Source organism: Castor canadensis, chromosome 9 (genome assembly GCF_047511655.1).
Source record: "Castor canadensis chromosome 9, mCasCan1.hap1v2, whole genome shotgun sequence".
NCBI classification, from domain to species: domain Eukaryota; kingdom Metazoa; phylum Chordata; class Mammalia; order Rodentia; family Castoridae; genus Castor; species Castor canadensis.
The window spans coordinates 44,247,880-44,272,567 of NC_133394.1; positions in this window are offsets into that span (position 1 = coordinate 44,247,880).

The following is a 24,688-nucleotide window of genomic DNA, read 5'->3' on the forward strand; positions in this document are numbered from 1 at the left end:
TATTTACCATGTATAGACAACTTGTTTGAGAAAAGTTAGCTCTGTGAGGAGTTTACTTGACAAATTATGTCAAATATTTGCTTTCTGAAACCCCAAGAATCGGTTGAGTATAATTGTACTTCCTGTTAGCAAAAATAAATAAACATGAACCTAAGGAAGGCCTATCATTAATTTGTCAGAAAAGCAAGTTGTCATTTCTGAAAATTTAATGTCATCTAAGCTCTGTTTCCAATAGCAAAGGAGCACTATTGCTAATAGACTTCAGAGCTTGAAATAAATAAATCTTTGGAATCCTGTTGCATCTCTTGGGGTGTGACATTTGACAGTCTTTTATAGCACAGAACGAAACAAGTTTGTGAGCTGGAATTCAATTGTGGTGTATTGATTCCTTGCATCAGTCATTATTCCCTGCTGATTGACAGGTGAAAATTGGTTACGTTAAGTATTTCATATGTTATATTGGCTGACATTTGCTTGCCTGCTCCTGTGTCAATATTGTTGTAAAGATCTCCAGCTTTATGAGATAGCAATAGACACTGACTGTGGCTTTTGTGTGATGTTCCAGTGTTTTTCCTGACATAATTTAAGACATATTAAAAACCAGCAGCATCTTCCCTCTTGAGAAGCTTAATGCCAATATTATTGTCTTCCAGGAGAAGATCATGTATGCTCATAATCGGGTGCTAATTTCCACCAGTACGCTCATGTTTAGGCATTAGGCACTATAACTGTAAAATTGAGCCTGCTTGATTGATTCATGTCAAGCCTCATCTTGGCTCCTGCAGAGGAAGTCATCCAGCTGACCCTTTTTACACTAAAAGAAGAGATTTGTGTTCCTTTCTTTCACCTGGAACCATCAAATTGACTGAATAATCTGTAATACATTAGTGCTGACATTTGTTAGGGGAGAATTAAACAAGACACAGTAATCATTCCCCAGAATAAAAATTGTGTTTGATTTCCAGCAGAGTTCTATTAAAGGGATGGCAGAATCTGTGTCTTCTAAGGTGCAAAATTGTGAATATTCACTACATTAATGAATTAACACTTTCATTTCTTATAGGACTCTGACTAATGGTCAATACATGTTTGTAACCAAGGTGAGGCTTTTGGAAGAAAGGAATCCCCTTTATCATCTTTTTTTGCTTTTGCTAATCTGAAATGTGAACAGTTGTCTTATTCCTTGGGATATATACAATTAATCCAGAAATGACCTATTATCTACTTTCTGACTCATTTGAGAAATGTGACAAATAGACTGAGCTAAATAGCCATATACCAAATTTGGTTCTTGCTTTTTATGTCACTTACTTTTGCAATATCTTTGAATTGAGATTAACAAGATATATCCTTACAACTCATTCTCCATGCTCTAAAGCATGTAGGAATCATTGAGTCAGAACTTTTCTGGGTGCAAACTTCCTATACACTTGGATTTTGTATCCATTTGTCTTCACTCATAGCACCTGCTCATCACCTCTGACTCCCAACATGGTTTGAGTCAAATAGTCTGGGGTTCTCATGTGAAGGTTTATAAAAGCCACAGTATTTAATGCCTAGCTTGTTTGTGTAGGACCAATTTTCAAGACGAATTGCTCATAAGTGATTCTGTGAGTATGTTTTCCATTATGAAATCACACTTCTCAGAAGTACCACTTAAAATGAACCTTTTCCACATTTGACTACATTGGTTGAAGCAATTGTCAAGTTTGTTAATTGGGGTTATTTCAAAGTGCTAACATGCCAGGGCTCTAGATACTTCAAACTGTGGGGAGCTATTTTGAAAGAGAAATAAGCAGCCTTGCAAAGAAATAACGTAGAGAAAAAACATTCTCTTTCTTTAATGATTATAAAAGACTCTAGAAAGTTGTTAAAGTTAGTCCATGAACTACTGGGAAGTAGCTATCAATTTCTACCAAAAAATGAACTCTTTGTTTAAGGGGATAAAAGAAGTTGATTTCACTTCATTTACTTTGTTATGTGTATTGGTTTGTTATCTTGCAGATAGCATAGTTTTGTCCAAACATCTTCATTGAATTAACATAAATCATATAGCCTCAGCCAAACACTTATGAGAAATTAAATATACTAAACTGAAGACATAGGTCTTAGTCTCATGGAGTTCACAATCCTTTAGGAGGGAGAAGGAACAACCCATTTACAACAAAAGAAGTTAAGTGCTAAAGGAAAAAGTTATACAAAGCTCTTTTAGACACACATACACTAAAGTGAAAGGATAGAAAGATATATACTTTGTAAATGGACACCAAAAGAGAGAAAGAGAAGCTATACTTACATCAGGTAAAATAAAGTTTCTGTCAAAAACTGTAAAAAGAGACTGGCAGAATGGCTTAAGTGGTACAGTGCCTTCTAGCAAGTGTGGAGTTCTAAATTCAATCCCTAATACCAGAAAAAATATATAAAAAGAGATAAACAAGGTCATTATTATAATTATAAAAGAGTTAATTCAGCAAGAGAATAGAACAATTATAAATATATATGCACCCAACATTGGAGCACCTAAATACATAAAGCAAATATTACTAGATCTGAAAAGGAGACAGACAATAATACAATATCACTAAGGGATTTCAACATCCCACTCTCAGCAATGAATAGGTCACTCAGACAGAAAGTCAACAAGAACCATTAGATTTAAACTTAACTCTAGACCAATCAGACTATTTATAAACATTCCATCAAAAAGCTGCAGAAATACAAATTCTTCTCAAGCACACATGTAATCCTCTAGGAGAGATTATATGCTCAGACACAAAACAAGTCCTAACCAACTTACAAAGATTAAAATCCTATCTATCTTTTCTTACCACAATGGTATAAAAGTAGAAATCAATGACAGGAGGAATCTTGGAAACATTACAAATATTTGCAAGTTAAGCAACATCCTCTTGAACAACCAATGGACCAATAGAGATTAAGAAGGAAATTATAAAATTCTTGAGACAATTGAAAATGGAAACACAACACACTAAAGCCTATGAGACACAGCAAAAGCAGTACCAAGAAGGAAGTGTGTAACAATAAATATACTCTTCAATAAACAAAGATATTCTATAAACAACCTGATATTGCACCTCAAGGAACTAGAAAAACAACAAGCTAAACTCAAAATTTTACTAATTTTGAGAGCAAAGAATAAATACATGAAACTGAGATTAAAAACCAATTTTAAAAGTTCAGCCAAATGAAAAGCTGGTCATTTGAAAAGATAAACTGACAAATCTTTACCTAGAGTAACAGAGAGACAGACAGACACACAAAGTGTGAAAGAGAACTCAAACAAACAAAATATGAGATGAAAAAGAAGACAACACAACTGATACAACAGAAAGACTAAAAATCATAAGAGGTGATAATGAACAATCCTATGTCACCTCATTGTAAAACCTAGAAGAAATGGATAAATTCCTGAACACATAAAACCTACTAATACTGAATTGGGAAGAAACAGAAAATTTACGTCAAAAACAGTAAAGAGATCAAATTAGTAATTTAAAAAGCTCCCATCAAGAAACTTGTGGCTTTACTGATGAATTCTATAAAACATGTAAAGAAGAATTAAATGCAATTCTTCTTAAGCTATTCTCAAAAATAGAAGTGGAAGAAATTTTTCCAAACTTATTTTATGAGGCTATGATTATCCCCATATCAAAACCAAAGAAGGGTACAGCACAACAAGAAAACTGCAGGTCAATATCCCTGATGAACAAATATATCAACAAAAATATCAACAAAATATTTGCTAGTTCAGTTTGCTTAACTGAATCCAACAGCACATTATAAAGACCACTCACTGTGATAAAGTAAAAGCTATTCTACGCTTCAAGGATGATTCAAACATACATAAACCAATAAATATATATCACATTAACAAAATGAAAGGCAAAAATCTTATGATCTTTTCAATAAACACAGAAACAATTTGAAAACTTGAACAGTTCTTCATGACAAAGATTCTTAAGAACCTAGGTATGTACCTACAAGGAACATACCTCACCACAATAAAGGCCATATATGACAAAACCACAAAGCACCTGATGGGAAGAGTTGAAAGCTTTTCCTCTAGAATCTGCATGCAACAAGTCAAGTATGCTCACTTCCTGTCAGGTGTGGTGACTTATACCTCTAATACCAGCTACACAGAAGACAGAGATGGGGAGGATCATAGTTAAAGGCAAGCCTGGGCAAAAAGTTTGTGGGACACCATCTCACCAATAAAAGCTGTGCATGGTGGTATGTGCCCATCATCCTAACTTATGTAGGAGGTATAAATTAAGAGGATCTTGGTCTAGACCCACCTGAGCAAAAAGCAACACCATATCTCAAAATAACCTCAGCCAAAATGGCTGGAAGTATGGCTCAAGAGGTAGAGTGCCTGCCTAGCAAGTGCAAATGCCTGAGCTCAAATCACAATACCGCCCCCTCCTATCCTATCCCCCCAAAAAAACAGTCACTTTCATTACCTTTATTCAACATAGTACTTGAAGTCCTTGCTCTATCATTAGACCACAAAAGGAAATTGAACAAGAAAAATTGGAAAGGAAGACGTAAAAGTGTCCCTGTTTGCAGATAACATGATATATTGAAATTCTTAAAGACTTCAACAAAATTATTAGAATAAACAAATTGAGTAAAGTTTCAGGAAACAAAGTCAACATAAAAATTATTAGCTTTTCTATATGCCAATAGTAAGTTATCTTGAAAATAAATCTAGAAAACACTATGTTTAAGATAGCTACAAAAATACCTAGGAGTAGTTTTACCAAGGAAGTGAAAAATCTCTACAATGAAAAGTTTAAAACACTGTTAAAAAGAAATTAAAGAATATAGAAGTCACTGGAAAGATATTCTGTGTTCGTGACTAGAAAGAGTCAATATTGCACTAATTTCCATACTACTCAAAGCAATCTACAAATTCAATGAAATCCCTATCAAAATAACAAGTACATTTTTGCAGGACTAGAAGAAAACTATACTAAAATTTGTATGGAACTATAAAACGATCCCAAATAGCCAAAGCAATCTTGAGTAAAAAGAACAAAGCTGGAGGCATCACACTATTTGAACTGAAAATATTACAAAGACACAGCAACCAAAAAACCATGATGGCGGCAAAATACACCCTTATAGGCCAACAGAATACAATAGGGCCCAAAAGTGCATACCTTTAGAGACAATTGTTTTTCTACAAAGGTGCTAAGAATAGAGATGGGGGGGAGGGAAAATGAATATCCATATCAGAAGAAAGAAATTACATCTTATCTCTCACCATATACAAAAGTTAACTCAAGATGCATTAGACTTCAACGTACAAATGGAAACTGTGAAAGTATTAAAAGAAATAATGAGGAAATGCTTCAAAACATTGTTCCAGCAGGGATATTTTGGACAAGACCTCAAAAGTGCATGCAATAAAAAGCAAAAAGAGACAAGTGGGAATGCTAATCAGTGTAAAAAAAAAGTGCACAGCAAAGAAATCAATAAGGAGAATGAAGAGACAGAGCCTACAAAGTGGGAGAGATTATCTGGAAACTATTCATTTGTCCAGAATATATAAGAAACTCCAAGAACCCAGTAACAACAAAAAAACTTAGTAAGAAGTGCAGTAGATTTTAATAGACATTTCCCAATAGAAAACATACAAATGAACAATAGACACACGAAAAACTGCTCAACATCACTAATCACCAAGGAAATGCAAATCAAAACCACTATGAGGTATCACCTCATCCTAGTTAGTATGACTTCTATCAGTAGGACAGAAAATATTAAGTGTTGGTGAGGCTGTGGAGAAAAGGGTCTTGTACTCTGTTGATGGAATGTAAATTAGTAGAGACATTATAGAAAACACTATAGAAATTCTGCAAAACTTAAAAATAGAACTCCTTCATGATCCAGCAATCCCACTCCTGAGTATATACACCCAAAGAAAATGAGATCAGTGTGTTAAGGAGGCAGCAGCACAATTCATAATAGCCAAGTAATGGCAAAAACCTAAGTGATCATCAACTGATGAATGGGTAAAGACAATGTGATATATACAGATAGATAGATATGCACAATTGAATATTATTCCTTTACAAAAAGATGAACTCCTTTCACTTGATCCAACGTAAATAAAACTTGAGAACTTTATATTAAATGAAATAAGCCAGGCACAAAAAGACAAGTATCATATGATGTCACTCGTATGTGGAATCTATTGTCTGTTAATCTGTTGGTTTTTTGAGTCAGGGTCTAGCCATGTAGTGTAGACTAGCCTGGAACTAATTATGTAGCCCAGGCTGGCCTCAAACTCATGATCACCCTGCCTCAGTCTCCCAAGTGCTGGAATAATAAGTGTGCATAACATGCCTGGCACATATGTGGAATCTAAAAATGTTGATTTTATAGAAGTGTAGTGGAGAATTCTGATTATCAAAGACTGGATTGCTTGGTGGAGGCTGAGTTGGGAATATGTTCATCAAGAGATGCATGATTACAGTTGGGTAGGAGGAACATATTTCAAAAGATCCATTATACCAAGATGACTGTAGGCAATTGAAGAACGTAGAAGAAGTGAACATTAAACGTTCCCATCATGAAAATCATAGCTACGTGAGGTAATGCACATATTAATTATCGAGATTTAGCCGTTCCACAATGGATACATGCTTCAACACATCATTTACGCATAACAAAAGCAGGCAACATTATCTGTAATTTAAAAAAATAAAAATTTAAAAGTGCTCTTTTAATATACTGATGACTTAACTAGTGTGTACTACAGTTTTGTAAATAAAAGCACAGGCATTCATATTTTAGTATCATTTTTCACCTTACAGAGGAAAATTATAATGCAGAAGACAGTGATATATAATTTATGGAATCAGAATCAAGTATTTGACAGTTTGTCTAGTGTCACTCCATGAACCTGTTTGTTGACAAAAGCACTTGTTCTGAGTGGAGTGTGCCCCATCTCTGTATGCTCCAAGTCTTCATAGACTCTCTGTTGGGGGAGTGGTGTGTGAGGAAGTCAATCACCTCTCACCTGAACAGCATGAGAAACCATGAAGGGTTTCAAAGACAACTAAAGTTTTCACTGAACTAAAAAAGTAGATCAAGGTCAATATAATCCATTGCAAGTAACTATGGAATAAAACAAAACAACATGGAACAAGAAGCCAGATAGTTCTGCCCCAAAATTCCTGACATGATAAAGAAGATTGGACTACCTAGTTTTGGATGCTGTTTAATCTGAAGCCGAAATTCAGTGGTAATTCCACACTACATGTTTAAAATGATACTAATAAAACAAATAAAGAACAGAAGGGTTGAAAACACTTTTGTAATAAAGAATTTGTGACTTATTATTATTATAAAAGTAGAACATGATTGACTGTAATTCAACACTGTTAGGAGTCAGAGGTATGAAAGTACCAAAGCCCAAGTCCTGTCTGCTGTCTGTCTGCACAATGGAGAAGAGCAGGAGAGGTGTGTGTCACACCACCTGAGAAGCCTTATAAAAGAAGCATGCCTAAATTTGTATGACAGATCAGAGGAGTTAGCCATTAATTGTGTGGGTAATGGAAAACAGACAGAGTCAGAGGTAACATTTCATCTGAGTAGACATTAAAGAATATGTGGGATTCTCAAGGCCTTCCAAGTGGGAATGAAGGAATCTCTCTAAGAAGATAGCTCTTACTGGTTCCATTGTTGAGAACATAGTTCTCTAAATAGTTTAAACAAGAATGAGTTATTTAAATTTAAACTCTAGGAGAGCTAGAAAGGGCTTTCATTTAGATTCTCAGAATGACCCAGAGAATCAAAGCATGGAGCCAGGCTACAAGAGAACTGCTGTTTCTTCTACAATCAGGAAATTCTGGCCAAGAAGGCACCGTTGCTGCCCCCATTGGAGACATAACACATGAGCCACTGTTGACATGCAAGTGTCTTAGGTTAGAGACCATGATAGGTTTGTTTGCTCATATATTCTGTGGATCTGGAGTAAATAGCTGCCATATGACAGGTACAAAATAAGTATTTGTTGGACAGGTGGATGAATTAGTAAACTGCTAACTCTACTTGCTCCAGGACCACTTAATGTCCAATGATTCACTCCAGTCAATGCCCTGTGGTCTCTCAATCCCCTCCACTAGGACTAGGAACTTCTACATGGATAATATTGAGAGGAGAATCAAATGCCTTTCTGATACAATTTGTCAGTAGACACTAGGTCTCTAAGAAGGATGGTCTCTGCCTCACTTTGTCTTCCAACCTCAAGTGATTGGATTGACAGAATCTTATCACATCCAGGACCTACTGTGAAAGGAGTCTTAGAACTATGGCTTTCAGCTTTTTGTTTCCCTTCAGTACAGGACAGCAACACAGAAGAGGTAAATGGGCCACACTTTCGATTCCTAATATCCATATCTACAAATTTTATCATACCTAGCTTAACAACAAGGAGAATAACACCATTGTCCCCACCTATCATACAACTGTGAAGAATATAAAAGAAAATGCACACACAACCTCTCTCTCAAAGGGTGGACACTAAGTCTTAATTTATCTCAGAAAATTTCATTCTTTTTGTTCTTTGTGTGGTAGTACTGAGATATCTCAACTCAGGGCTTTATACTTACTAAGCAAGTGCTCTATCACCTGAGCCACAATTTTAGCCCATTTTCAGCTTCAGTTATTTTTTTCAGACAGGTTCTCACACTTTTTGCCTTGGCTGGCCTCTGACTGTAATCTTCCTACCTATGCCTCCTATGTAGCTGAGGTTGTAGGCACCGATCACCACACCTGGTTTGTTTGTTGAGATGGAGTCTTCCTAATTTTTTTCCCTGGCTGGTTCAAACCACAATCGTCCGTCCTGCTCTCTACCTCCTGAGTAGCTGAGATTGCAGACATTAGCCACCATAACTGGCTTATTTGTTAAGATAGGTTCTTGCTACCTTTTTGCCCTGGGTTGACTTTGAACTGTGATCCTCTTGACCTCTGCCTATCAAGTAGTTGATTATAGGTAGATGGACCTCATTCTTTTCTAATTGAGTCAGATTCCTGCCTACTTATTTTGTAATCCATGTACTAAATAACAAACTTACTCATAAGCAACTATAGTCATACTTTTTATATATGGGGTGGGATAAACAAGGAACAACTAGAATTCAAAAAATTTGCTCATATAAATGAGGGATGTACTGAAACTAATTAATTACCTGGGGTAAGCCTATACTGCCCAGCTGTGGCAGATGCATCTGTGCAAACCAAACACATTCTAATCCCTCTGTCACCTGGTGCCACTCTGCAGTGGATGTCTATCTGTTTTGGCATTGGTATCACTGGAGAGAACTTTGTGTCCTATCTCTGGTCAAAAATGATTACAGTCACCCTGATATGGGAGTGCCAAGAAGGTCACCTAGGTTAGAGTCCACTCCTACCTCATGGAGTCACTACTGTCTCTCCACCAGGCCTCATCTGTCCACCCCTGCAGATCACTCTTCAACATACACAGAGGACAAGAACTATGCTTACCCTGTTAAAAACAGGGTATGAAATCCAATATCATTGCATGGTTTATTTATGTAAGTGATAATTGGAGCTTGAACTCAGAGCTTTGTTCTACTGCTTAAGCCATACTCCTAGTCCTTTTTGGCTTTAGTTATTTTATTGGTAGGTTTTTCTGGTTTTGCCTAGGAACTGGTCTCACTCCAGATCCCTGCCTCTACCACTAGCATAGCTGGAACCACAGGTGCATAGCACTGTGCCTGGCTGTTCATTGAGACAGGGTTTCACTAACTTTTTTGCTTGGGCAGGACTTGAACTGAAATCCTACTGATCTCTACCTCCTGAATAGGTAGGATTATAGGTGTGTGCCACTGTACTCTGCCTATGAAATCCTTTTATTGCATGGAGTAAATTTTAATGGGTCCTTTTTTCTGTATTTTCCTCCCATCATCTCCTATCAGTATATTGGCTTCAATAAAGTGAGCCAGTATGAAACTCTACACAATAGTGAAATAATTCAGGTTCTTGCAAACCAGATTACAGAAGAGGAACAGAAGGGGACATATTAAAGTAATGCAGTGGCCTAATACTACTGTCTCTGAGAGAAGAAAACAAATTCCCACCTTGTTGAGATAGAGAAACTACATTTGTCAGACACATTGTCACACACCTGCAACCAGAAATTGGGTAGATGTACTTTAATAAAGAGACATCTGAGGCAGCTATTGACATTGAAGTTAATACATAACTAAACTTGTAATAATTCACTGCTGAGAAGAGGAAGTAGAAATTACCTAATGATCTGACGGCACACATAGGCCTAGGAGGAAACCAAAGATGACTCCTAATGACCCAGGAGTAGGGGGAAGACTCTGAAAGCTGGCCTCTGCTTCTGGCTTTCTATCACAGATGCAGTCACAAGTAAACAAGAAATTCAGATTGGATACCTTGAAAAGGACTTAGAAAAACTGGCCTTAAAAATATATATATATATATTAGTTGAGGTATTTGTAAGGCATTCAAACAAGCCATGGCCAGCCCTATAGCTATGTTGTGAAGTAGAGTACTCAAGTTTACCTCATACTTGTAATGTCCTTCTTCTAATGTTGGTGTCACACTCTTTCAAATTTACAAATTTCCTTCAAATTTACAAGAATCTTGGAAAAGATCAGTATGTTCTTACCAAGCAATTCAGAGTCAAACATTGCCTTCTATCTAGGCAATTTCAAGTAGAAATGTTATTCTTCTCCGTTTCTTACACAAAATCAGAGAACAGTAGGGCACAACATATCCTACACGGGAGGTGGTACCAGTGGGAGGAGGGAGGAAGTAGGGAAAGGGTATGAGAGAGTGAATATGGTGCAAATATTGTGTGCACATGTATGTAAATGGAAAAATTATGTCTGTTGAAATTTTCAGGAATGGAGGGAAGGAAAATGGTAGAGGGGGTGAGTTAAAGTATGATATACTTGATATATTGTAAGAACTTTTGTAAATGTCAGAATGTATACCACCCAGCACAATCGAAAAAAAGAAATGTTAAAATGAATATTCATGATGAGTGTGGTCTGATGTTATCTTGATCTGAGAACCTACAACCCTGAATTTTAACCTCTTTAAAACTCAACAGAACATTTAGAAGTTATTATTATTATTCTTAAGAAAGTCTTTTCAGAACTTTATTTGTATAATGGTCTATGGAACCAGCCTATCATATGCCAATGCTTTGCCTTCAATATGCTCTTTGTTTTGGGTGGTTGGTCTCAGGTAATATTTTAGGAAACTGCTTTATGTCTGCATAGCATGGGTAACCAGCCCTTTTTCCTCTAATGCTAATGAGATTCAAACCAAACCAGACATTGTTGCTAGTGTTTTAGAATATTAGTTTCATTGACAAGGTCTATGTGCACTTCCAGCCAGCAAAAGTAATTATGTTCAAGAATGTTAAATGCTAATAATTTTTAAGTTGCTAATTATTCTATTTTAGTTGATAGTATATATATTTTCCAAAGAAAGTTTAGGTTTATAAACAAGTACTATGAACAGTACACTTCTTAGTGAAAATCTTATAAAAAGACAACTTCCTCAATATTCAGAGTAACAGAGAGTAAATAGATGAACAAAGAGATAACTTTCTCCTTCAAGGCCTTACCTTCAGAGTAGAGATCATGCTATTAAAAGTAACTTAGGTCCAACTTGTCTTTCTTTACCTTCATTTCGTAGCAAAATAGTTGATGCTGCACCCCTACCCCAATTAAACACTTCATTACATACTGTCTTAGTCTCTAATCACCTCTTGCATGTATTACATTTCTAACAAGTCTATAAGCTTTTTGATAGCAGAGATAATTATCTTCTGTTTCTGCATCTCCCTTATAGCTCTTAATACTTGCTGATTAAATGATTGATTTAATCAAGGATGCTCTCCTTTTTATCCCTCATGTTTATAAGATCACTGGCCAGGTCACAGATTAACACTCATGGCAGAAGACATTGTTAGTATATGAAGAGTCCAGCCCCTTTTGCCATAGCGTACTTGGTTAATAAAGTAACTAAACAAAGTCAAATGACTCAATAATTAATGGGACAGAAATCAAGAGGGAGGATTAGGCAAGGAATTTATAATGTCAAATAAGTAATAGTTTTCCAAATGATGATCATAATGCAGATGAACTTTTGTTCACTAAAAAATGCTAGGAAGTTATAAAATACACTTACTTTCTTAAATACAGTATGTGTCTGTGCAAGTGTATATATGGAAAAGCATATGAGAAGTCCAGAGTTGCTTTGCATAGTTGTACTGCAATTATTGAACACAGAAAATCAATAGCTTTAGATTGAAGAAGGTACACACATGCATCTTAGTAATTTGACAAGAAGTCATAGAAATATAAAATGATATCTCTTCAAAATTGTAAGAACTTGTATTTGACCTGAGCCTGGGCTGTTGGCATGGCTCAAGAGGTCAATCACCTCCCCTGAGTCCAAATCCAGTACCACCAAAAATAAAGTTAAAAAACTGACTCATATAGTATTTAAATGCTTTGGTACTTTATCCAAGCTTACACATTTATTAAGTAAATTTAGAATCATCCTAAATTATTCAATTTTTTTTCTATGCATCATGTAGCTGTCCTGTATTTGACGGAAATACTTTATAAACAATGAAAAAAATTAGTACAAAATAGTCAACTTCTATTATTGTTAATTGCATAAATGTTAATTTCACTTAACTTTTGGGTTGTCTGAAGGCAAAGATTCTTTTTCTTTTTAACTTCCATTATGTTGGGTATAAAGAATTACTGTAGTAATTGGTCAATAAATTTGACCAATTTTATGGTTGAATACTGAAAGAAAAATTAACACATAACCTTTGCTGTAACAAATGTATTTTTATTGGTAAAATTCCATTCCTTTGCTACCAACTAATACAATAAAATAATATAGACTTCATAGATGCTCTCAGTAAAGGGAAATTATAAGCATATGTCCTGTTCCAAGGTAAAAGGAAAGGAAGAAATAGCACACAATTCCTTATACAATTTATTTTACAGGAATTCACCTTAATCTTTCTTGTAAAAACTTTTCTAAATGTTAAGACAAATGAAATTATAGTTAATTGGAGCTTAACTACTGTTTATTATATTTATGTGTTACTTTGGGTGAAATGTAAATGAAGGGGAATTAATTATATGCTATGTGAGGAGCAAATTTTCAGAACAGTGGAATCTCTTCTGTAAGAAATATAGACTATAGTCTTAAATACCTTTCTTAATCAATACATAATTTTACCATTTAGTATATTGTGGGGGAATTAAGGGAAAATCATGAAGGTGGCAGCAATACAGTTTTTGGAACTTTCTGAATCTCCATGTAAGACAGACAGACCTAATAGAGAGCAAAACCAACAATACTTTTTTTTCAGAACAGTAGCTCACTAGGTATTACCCCCTTCCAAACCAAATTGGAAAAGGGAGGGGTCATGTCATTTGTCTTTCCCAAACCTGTAAATCAGCAGTGTCTATAGAGGAGAAGGCAGAGGGAATCAGGAGGGTGTCTGGCTGACTTGTAAAAAGGGGAACTCCAGAACATCCCACAGTTAATAAATGGAAAGTATAGGGGGCTCAGTGAAACATGGGGGGCCACTTTAAAACATAATAAGCAAAAACAGCACAGTTTACAGGTCCATACTAGTTTGGCCCTGTGAACTCTTGAAGCAGACTCATGGATGCTTCCACATCTAAATGCATATACCAAGTAGATTGAAAGTTGAGCATAAAAGTAGAGCAAAGACATAGGAAAGAGAAGATTTAAAGCAAAGTGGAATAAGGAACATCTCAGACAGTGAACTGCCAAATATTTTCATATTGCATAGAAGCAGTAAATGTGTTAGCGTTTCAAACTGATCAGGAAAACTAAACTAACATAAAAGGACAAACTGAAGAGTATTGAGGTTAATTTCATATAAAAATGGTACATAAAGAGAAATCATGAGAATAAGGAGCTGAGTAATATTCTTACAGTCAATGACTGTACCCCAAAAGACATATAAAACCAACAAAAAACAGCAAAACATTACCATGAAATCTTTGAAAAGAAGCTGAAAGTCACTGCTTTGGTAATCTCTTGTTAAATAACAAACTATCCCAAAAAGTACTAGCTCAAAACAATCATTTTATTTTGCCCATAATTTTGTGGTTTCAGGGCTTAGGGAAAGCTTGTCTGGACAGCTCATCTTTTTTCTGTATTCATCAAGTAGAGGAGGTATGTACTGTAACTTTTTCACACGCACATCCAGCACCATGATGTTCTCTAGTACTCTCTTGGTCTTCCCCATGTGGCTTGGACTTTTCACAGCATGGGGGGTTTCAAGGCAACCCAACTTCTTAAGTGGTGGTTCAGAGCTGAAAGTCAACAAGAAGAAAGTTTCCAGTCTCCATAATGACTTTGCTCATATCTGCATAGTACAAAATCTCCATAGTGAATTTGAGTTGAAAAATCAGTATGAAGATTGTCCTTAAATATAGTACTATAAATAAAGGTATATTTACTCCCATTCATAGAAAAAGCCTAGAAATAATGAAAACTCCAGTAGCAATGAGTATATTGTTCTCATATTGTGTCCAAATGTTATAACTCTTTAAAATAAATCAGGACTTTTGGAGCAATGGCTGCATAAAGATCGAGCAAATGAAATACATTTGTAAACAAGATGAGAGATGGATAGTTTGGATATCAGATAGCAAGGCATATATCAAAGTCTACTAAGTTCTTGTCTAAAGGACTCAAGAGTCAACTTGAAGATGCTCTTACATACTAAAAATGAAGTTTTCTACACTATACTATGGAACGGGATTGCAATGGAATAAATCCATAGAACACAAAATTTAAAATGAACTTTTAACTGCTGAAGATCACCAGGAAGCAATTATCTTTTAAACAGAGTGAAAAGAAAGAATGATAGGAGTGAATAATATTGGAGTACATTGTGTCCTAGTATGGAGATAACATGAGGGAACCCACTGAAAGCTGTTGAAAAACAGTGGGGAGGGAGAGAAAAGACAGAGCAATAGAGGGGGTTAATCTGTCAAAGTATGGATGTTTGAAATAACGTGGTGAAGCCCCTTTATACAATTAATATACAGTAATTAAAAAATTTTTAAAAGAAAGCAAAAGCCAAAAACCAAACATTTATCCTGTATTGATTTCTCCTGTATGAATTATAACATATGTTAAACAAATAGGGAAATAGTTACCTACAAAATTATCTGGTTAAAAAATTATCTGGTTAATGATAAAATTTCTGGTGAGCAAAATAATAAAATTAGAAAATAACCAGTTTACAACTTCCGATAAATTAATACAGTAGGCACTGAACATCAACAAATATTAATTTCAAAAAATGAAATACACACACACATATGTACCTCAAACATACTATGACCTATGGTTTTGCCAAAAGACTATAGCAGAAATATGATTATGCCTCTGGATCCAGCTGACATTTTTTCACAAAATATAGAAGACAGTAAGAAACACAATATGAAACTGTAGTACAAGTAGGCAAAATTCAGCCTTTTGGAAACTCTTTTGCTCTTTTTGCTCTTCTGCCATGTGAAGAACAGTGTTCCTCTCCTCCAAAGAACAAAGTATTCAAAGATTTAGAAACAGAGAGCAGGACTTCATTAGACAATGAACTTGTAACTCCCTTGAATTTTGGACTTCCCAAACTCAGAACTGTGAGAAATAAATTTCCATTATTAAAAAGTCACCCAGTCTCAGGTATTTTGTTACAGCAGCACAGAATGGACAGCAATCTACTTTTTATGCCTCTTAAGATTTCCTCTTTCTTTTGAAAAGAAGGGAAAAAATGGCAAAAACATTTGAAGAGAACACTAATATGGTTTCATGTGCATTTTGAAAGGTTGAACATAGATGCAGGGAAGTATGGTAGAAGATGTTTAGACAGTGGCAAGCTGTCTGGGCTTCTAGAAGAATTGGGAAAAGTAATGCTGACAGAAAGGGAAGCAAAGACTTAGTAATCACTGAAAAGATCAAATGAACACATATCGCTGATCAATTGGTTTGTGCCTAGTAAGAGGGAGGAGTCAATATTATGCTGAAATTTCTTTCTTTTTGCAACTCTGAGGATAATGATAAAATTATTATTCAAATTATTACATGCCTGTTCAAAGAATCTAACTGAACAAATGTACACATGTTCTAAAAAGCATTCAATTCAGCAGTGATGTCACTTGTGCCCCATTCTTTGTTTAAAATGAACTGTTTTCCTATATTCTAACTTATGGACTCGTACTTGAATGGGTTTCCTACTAGCAAGTAAGCTTAAAGTGGAAAATCAAAATGGTAGAACACTAAACTGCTATTAAAAGATCTCAATTTTAATTTCTGCACCTAAAATATTATAAGAAAAAAATGAAGAAAAACCCAAATTTATTTACCAGTTTTTAGAGATATATCTTGATATTTATTTTTTTATTTGATAAATGCATAACCCATATTATTGAATATAGATTGACAGCAATAGGTATCATACAAAATTGTCTCTGAGGCTCTTAATTTGATCCCTACCACAAAAATTCACCTAATGAAAAAATTATTTAAGTAAAAATATGGGTAACCTAAATAAAAATCAAAAATAATTTAAGAATATGTTGACATTTTGGTGAAATTCTCATAGAAATTTGTGTAATTGTTAACATATCACAGAGAGAAGTATAAGAGAAATCACAATATGAAAAATAAATTATGATTCTAATAATGAAGATATTGAATTTCCCATCCCAAATCTTAACTGAATTTTGCATTCCACTTACGAAAACATGTCAGCAGTGTGCTTGTAAAATATATTGACAGGACATTTTGTTTGTCAGGATCATATATCCTCATTGCTTTTCTTTATTTTTCTTCCATTGTAAAATGGTTTGCCTCTCTAACTTATGTATTAGTATACCAAATTTCATACATTCTGAAAGCATCTACTTCCAAATTGTTAATAAAATTAAATAGCAAAAATATTAAAAATTTCAATTTAATTGCTTATTAAAACTTTCGCTTCTAATTAATTTTGAACAATGGTGTTAATTTCTCCCCCTTATTTTAACAGGCTATAATCACTGAAAAAAATCATAGTTAGTTTAGAAACAAGATAGACACTTACTGTTTGAATTTCCCCAAAGAGGGAAAACTTTAGCAGTGCTGGTGAATCAGACAAATTCTGCAATAGACTATAAAACAATGAGTTCATTAACTTTTAGAGATGAAAGAAATGATCTCTAGAGTGAGCACTGACTCACTGAAACAGGGTATGCCAAACAGTCAGCATGCATTTCTTGGAAGAGATATAAGACAGGTGGATCTCCAAATGGCATAGATGTACTTTCTGAACTTCGACAGAGAGACAAATGGAACCATCCACATGTAGAGAAGGAGTAAAGAAAAGTATTCGAGAATGGGCAATAGTGTTTGCAGGTGGATTCACCTGTGATGATAATTCAAAGTTACACAGTGTTTATTTACATTGATCTGAGAAGGTCTTGAAGAAGTGAGTTCATTTTTCTCTTTGTCTTATCCAATATTTCCATTTTAACAGAATCTGAAGAACACACAGAAGGGAGAATCAAATCTTTGGAATCTTTAGAATACTAACCTTAAGAAGGTTAGTGTTTATGACTTAAAATATGAAATATGCAAAAATGCTGACACAAAAACAATAGAGAAGAAATTTAATCCAGGCATGCTCACTTTCCCCTGTGTTGTCTCATTTCCTTAGACGTGTTCAACTTTCAGAGCAGTTGATTAGATAAAAGGGAACACATCCTTGACCTTACATTTCTTTGTATTCATCAGTGGCTCATTTGAAAAAGACCTGAAAGGTTTCACAATGTCAAGTTTAATAGTTCATTGTAAGTCAATAGTGTGAGATGGCTGCCAAGACTCTAATTTAATCTTAAATGGAGTAAACAGAAGCAGAATGCTGAGCCATGGATTGAAATGGTTTCCTCTGTATTTCACACTGGCCAGACCACATATGGAGTATGGGATTATGGGGAAGAGCACTTACGATGCAGAGTGAACAAGAAACTTTCTAGTCATCAAGTCCTAAAAAGACTTTATGCCAGAAATAATTTAAAAGAATCATTTGTTTTAGAGAAGAAAAAAACTAAATGAAAACAAGACAATTGTTTTCAAATATATGAAAGTAAGAATTGTTTCAAGTAACTCTGAGGGCAAGGCTAGAATAAGTGCATTGAATTTTTAGAAAAGCCAACTCTGTGATCTTTGCAAATTGGTCTTCTAAACTCTCATGGTTTTCACAAGGTAATTAAGGTGATGGCATATGGTTGATGGACTTCATATACCTATATGAAAGAGCTAAAAACCCTCTTTCAATTGTTTTATGTGGGGTGGGGAGAGGTCTGAAAGGGAGAGACGATGGGGGCAATGTAAAAAATGTACAATATAAGTTTAATTGGAATTGTCACTATGAATTCTCCCTGTATAATGAATATATCTTAATAAAAGTTATAATAAAATGAGAGTTATTTTGTGAAGCTGTAAGTTTCTGTTATTGGAAATAATTACCAAAAATTATGATAGAAACATATTGGTGGGTGTTCACAGCACATTGCTTTTAAGATCCTCTCTGATTGTGAAGCTCTGACTGTGAATAAAGGTTTCCACTTCTAGGGGTTGATGATGAACCTATGAAGGAGCTAATAACTATGTATTGCACCTAGAATTCTAGAATGCTAAGTATGCTGTAGAACAAAGGAAAATAGAAGTGTGTACTTTAATTTTCATTGTACTTGCAACAGGTGCCCCACCTGTATTTGCAAAGTCATAAAAAGCCATTGTGTTCTGTCTGACAAATGCTTGGCACTTTGCTTGATAGAGTTAGAAATAAGGGGGTGGTGATTTCTGGAAAAGAGTTTCCAATCATTGTGGATCCAGGTTTTTGCAGACCCAAGAAGTTTCTGGGTAATTGGCACATTGGGTAATATGTTTTCAGACTAGTTCAACGTGTGCTGAAGGACTGTCCAACAGGCAGAAGCATCTCATTGTATAGGGCATTTGTTGCTGAAGAGGCAGGGAGTCAGATGCAATGGATAAAGGATAGACTCTGTAGTCAGGGCTTCAAATTATAACTCTATAAATTCTGATCTGCATGAATTTGAATACATTTCTTCAGCTGTAAAATAATGGTCACATTAATAGCTATCTTGTAAGTTTTTATGAATATAACATCAGCTAATACATTAAAAAGAGAAAAGTGTTAAGCCCATGAGTTCAGGTTCAAATTATACTATTATTATTAATAAGTATATGTATTATAATTTAATAATGTATATCATAGTAGTAACTTTTTTTTTTCATTTTTCTTTTATTATTCATATGTGCATACAAGGCTTGGTTCATTTCTCCCCCCTGCCCCCACCCCCTCCCTTACCACCCACTCCACCCCCTCCCGCTCCCCCCCTCAATACCCAGCAGAAACTATTTTGCTCTTATCTCTAATTTTGTTGTAGAGAGAGTATAAGCAATAATAGGAAGGAACAAGGGGTTTTGCTGGTTGAGATAAGGATAGCTATACAGGGCATTGACTCACATTGATTTCCTGTGCGTGGGTGTTACCTTCTAGGTTAATTCTTTTTGATCTAACCTTTTCTCTAGTTCCTGGTCCCCTTTTCCTATTGGCCTCAGTTGCTTTAAGGTATCTGCTTTAGTTTCTCTGCGTTAAGGGCAACAAATGCTAGCTAATTTTTTAGGTGTCTAACCTATCTTCACCCCTCCCTGTGTGCTCTCGCTTTTATCATGTGCTCATAGTCCAATCCCCTTGTTGTGTTTGCCCTTGATCTAATGTCCACATATGAGGGAGAACATACGATTTTTGGTCTTTTGAGCCAGGCTAACCTCACTCAGAATGATGTTCTCCAATTCCATCCATTTACCAGCGAATGATAACATTTCGTTCTTCTTCATGGCTGCATAAAATTCCATTGTTTTTTAAAGTTAGTTGACCTGGGTTACTTTTGCAAAAATTAAATTCTTTGAGTTTTAAATTCTTGTCTATATGCTAGTGAATAATGATAAAATTAAGTCTAAGTTGTTAGGAAGAATAAAAAATACATAATGAGTATGTAGTTCCCAGCATTATATGTAAGGTGCCAGAGACAGATAGCTATCTAACCTAAATACCCACAATTGTGAAATTGTCTTTGGAGGCATCTCTCTAGACAGAGACCATGACTTATTCAGAAGTGTACCTTCTGTGATACCCTGGCATTAAGTCTTGTAACAATGGAAGACCAGAAGTGATGTGAGCTTTGAAGAAACGATGGTGTCCATTTTTTGTCTGGCTCCTTGCCCCAGATGAGTGCAGAGCTATATGAGCTCCTTGACTAGAGAACAATTGCAGCCTTAGTTGTTAAGAGTTTGAGGTTCTGATTGACCACAGGTAAGTAAGCTCCCCACTAACCAGGGATGTGTATATTGAACTGTGATGTGAGAAAAAATATTATTGTGCTTTCCCCCTAAAATTTTGAATTTTATTTGTTATGAAAACTAAACTTAATTTTGTTGACATCAACTGAAGTTTGTGTTTAATACATTATAAAATTTATTTTGTATTATAGAATAAATGCTAAGATCAATACATCTTAACTAAGTAATACAAGATGATAATGTAGAATGCAATATTTTAACAGACTAAAATGCTAACAAATCCAGATAATCAGATAATACGTACTATATTGCTTTTAACAAGTTAATAATTAGTTAAAGAAATCAAGATCTAGGGTCCACATTAAGTAGTGAGTTCTATGAGTTGTTCAGGATTTTTTTGAAACTTATTTTTATGAAACTTACAGTTGGGAGATTGACCACATCAAGGAACACTTGACCTGATGAATTGCCCAGTCTTATTATTAGTTTATGATATGTAGACTATTCTTAGTTGATATTATTTTGATGACTAAAAAACACTATAAAAAATATCAACCTGCTTGGAAATACATCATGAAATAGATATTTGACGTCCATATCAAGAACAATAATATAGTATACCTAAGAATCAGTTTTCTTTCACCAACCAAGCTTGCCAATATTTGCCACTATATATTATGACACACAGCAAACTTGCAACAGTAGAATTATTATGTTTGCCAATGAACATCTTGTCTTTTGTTAAAATATATCAATTCATTAAATCAAAATTGTAATTTGCCTCTTTACTCAGAACTGGTATTTGATAAAGCATACACCCTTTCTACCTTAACAAAAATGTTCCTAGGTATTTAGAAATAGACATGCATTTTATACATGTATAAAATTAACTGTATCCTTAAGATATTTTGTGATTTTATTGAACAGCAACAGAAACCATATCTTTATGTTTTGCCTTAAACTGAAAATATCCTTTGCAATAAGATGTATCTTTTTTTAAATGGTTCCTCTGACCCAATCAAGTTAAAATTTCTTTCTATTTATTGTTACTATTTAAGTGAGTAATGACATGAAGATGTGTTATTTGTATTATAATATAATTAGTAAACACAGAATTGCTCAGAATTGATATATCCAAGATGGTGAAGAAATAGAACAGATTCAGGTCTGACCCTCTTTCAGATTTAAATTTTTACAAAGTTAGCCTCTGTACTACATCTAAAAGCCAGAGCTTTCTTATATTTTCAGAGTTGCATTAAGTCCCTTTCAGGTAATAGGTGTGCATTTGTTTGAGTGAATAAATCCATCAGTTTAGGAAGATTAACTGCTCAGATCTCAGCTCAGTAAGCCATGCCCCTAGGGGGGAAGAGGGATAATGATAAAATAGACTTTTCTAGATAATTTTTACTCATCTTTTGTGAAAACTTAAGATGTAAATGATAAATGCTATTATTCCTCTATGTCTCTTTTGTTTTTGTGGTTTCACATAGGAGGCTTGAAATCATCCATATGGTTCTAACAAATTAATCTACAGAATGATATTTTCTTTATCAGCTCACACAGCAAAGGGTATTAGTTGGCATTTCATTCTTACTCCTGACAAAAACCTAGAAAATTGACACAACTGCAGGGTGCTGATCATACTTTGTTCTTATAAGAAGAGAAATATGCTTCTTGTTTTTACATTTTCTGAGGTGTCTTGGGAGCAAAACTGCCTCCAGCTACAATGGGCTTAGTTGGCAACGTCCGTCTTGTGGTGTCACCTGCGAAGGTGCAGAGTCTGGAATAGCCCAGACACATTATGTATGGGTGGCCTTTTGTTTACAGCAGACAAAGCCAAAATCCTCAGGATTACTGGAAGATATCATATAACACCCAAGATGGAGTAACTATTATTCTCCTGTAAGACATATAGTGTTTCCTTTGGGCAGAGAAAAGAACACATAGCCAATCATAAGAAGACAGAACCCATTAAAGATTTATGCAAGTCTGAATTACTTGGCTTTAAAACTATTTTCTTTTTTTTCTTTCCTTTTCTTCTCCCTCTCTTTTTTTCTTTAATAAGAGAGACGTTTCTTCCTGAACAGCAAAGCTGATGTAGATAGTATCACTCATAATCCTTGGCTTAAGTACAGAGCTTCTAAATGGCTGGAATTAGGCTGCGAGATGGAGATGTTTGATTCCCATCCTTTTTGTTTCTGTTTTTAAGGCTCTGTCACCAAATGTCCCACTAAACTAGCATTTATGTGGGCTTGAGGCCTCTGTGTGTAAGTTTCCTTTTAAGCATAGTCAATGAAACAGCTTTGAAGCTCTTGAACTGTGTAAATGTTATATTAACATTTTCTCTCGCAATTATAGACATTTACATGGTCTTGTTGAAATAGCACTTGCAGAGGGAGGAAAAAATACCAGAAGCAAAGGTACACAATGAAATGAAAAAGCAGCAGTGTGCTCTATTTATTTAGTTTCTGAAATAAATCATTCCAGCTTTTAATTTACACTTCTCTAGGATGGTGGTTAAGAATAGACAAGCAAAAGATACTGTGAGAAATAATTTCATTTTGTTCCTTTGTTACATTAGATCATTTAATTTCCACATTTCACTTGGTTTGCATATGAAAATTCGGCCAATGCATCTTGTTCTTTAAATTTGCTAACTAACAACAAGGACCCAGGAAACTCAGTCTAAAGACCTAAGACTCATGGGTGATGGTTCAAAAATTATGAGAATAAAAGTAGTTGTCCAGTTATAAGAAGAAAGGCAAATAAAGTAAATGAGACATTAATCCAAAGTATTCCCAACTATCTATGTCCCTATTTAACAGAAATCATAATGTGCTTCTAAACTGAAAAGTGATTTGAATCATTCTAATAATTATGTGTTCACTGCATGCAATCTGATGAACAGGTTAGAAAAAGAGAAGATATAATCACTTAGACTCTAAGGAAATATTTTAATAGTCTAATTTAGTCCCTTTCTGTATTGCATCAATAAAATGCATGATAAAATTTTCTTCTTTCACTTTGATTTTACTGAAATCCTTTCCTCTGAAGGTCAGTAATTATAATCTTAATGTTAGTTATATTACTACAGAGTTCTTTGTTCTCAATAGTGTTCTCTTCATTGATAGACATGTTTTATAGCATATAAAAATGTATATACTTCTTGTCTTGCCCCAATTCAAAGCAAAGACCTTACTTGCTCAGCAACTGTGATTTCTCCTCTGGTCTGACAGTTGGTTTCAGTCAGGGCAGGTATGCAATATGGACAGATGCACTGATCCTCAACACAATATCAGATTTTGAACACACATTGCAAAGCTGATAGCAATCGTATTGTGTAAGTCTCTTCTGTACATCATAACTGCACTGTGGCATAAGGACTTTCTATTTTTTGCTATCATGTTGATTTTCAGTTCTTAAAATTATGTTCTGGAGAACATAAATTGATTGACTGCCATATTATTTCTTTAGCATAGATGTTAAAATCCACTCAAAATATTATTCTCTCTAATATTTTTCACATTGTCCTACTTAAAAATTCAAGTACTGTCTTCCACCATGGTAATATGCCTCTCCTCTGGCAAGAAACAATGCCTTAGAAAAAAAAGTGCAGGGTTTATTAAAAAAATTATATTATAATTTTAGGAGAAAAATATTCTTGGAATCAAATTAAATCATTTTATTATCAGATGAGGAAACTGAGAAAGGTTAAATGAATGCTGTACAAAGAAGACTCAAACTAAAATTACAGAAACCAGGTCCTGATGGTTCATGCCTGTACTTCTAGCTGCTTGGGAGAGAGATCTATCAGAAGGATGATGACTTGAGGCCAGTCTGGGCAAAAAGTTTGCCAGACTCCATCTCAGCCAAAAAGTGCAAATAGTGGTGTGTGCCTGTCATCACAGCAATGATAAGAAGCATAAAGTGGAGGAGATCCAAGATGGAGACCGGGACACAGCCACAGAGCATGTGAGCTCTGTGATCCAGGGGCTTTGCTGAGAGGCTGGAGACATGCTTGACACCATGGAGAGCTGAAACATCAGCACTCTGAACCCCTAGCCATGATACAGAAAAAGAATAGCGGGGGCTGCATGCCAGGGCCATGCTTCCCCAAACTCCCACCCCTCAGATGCGTGTGATCACCACTGGCCCATACCTCTCAGGCTTGCTAAGCCAGGGATCCACACTCGCACAATCTGTTTTCCAC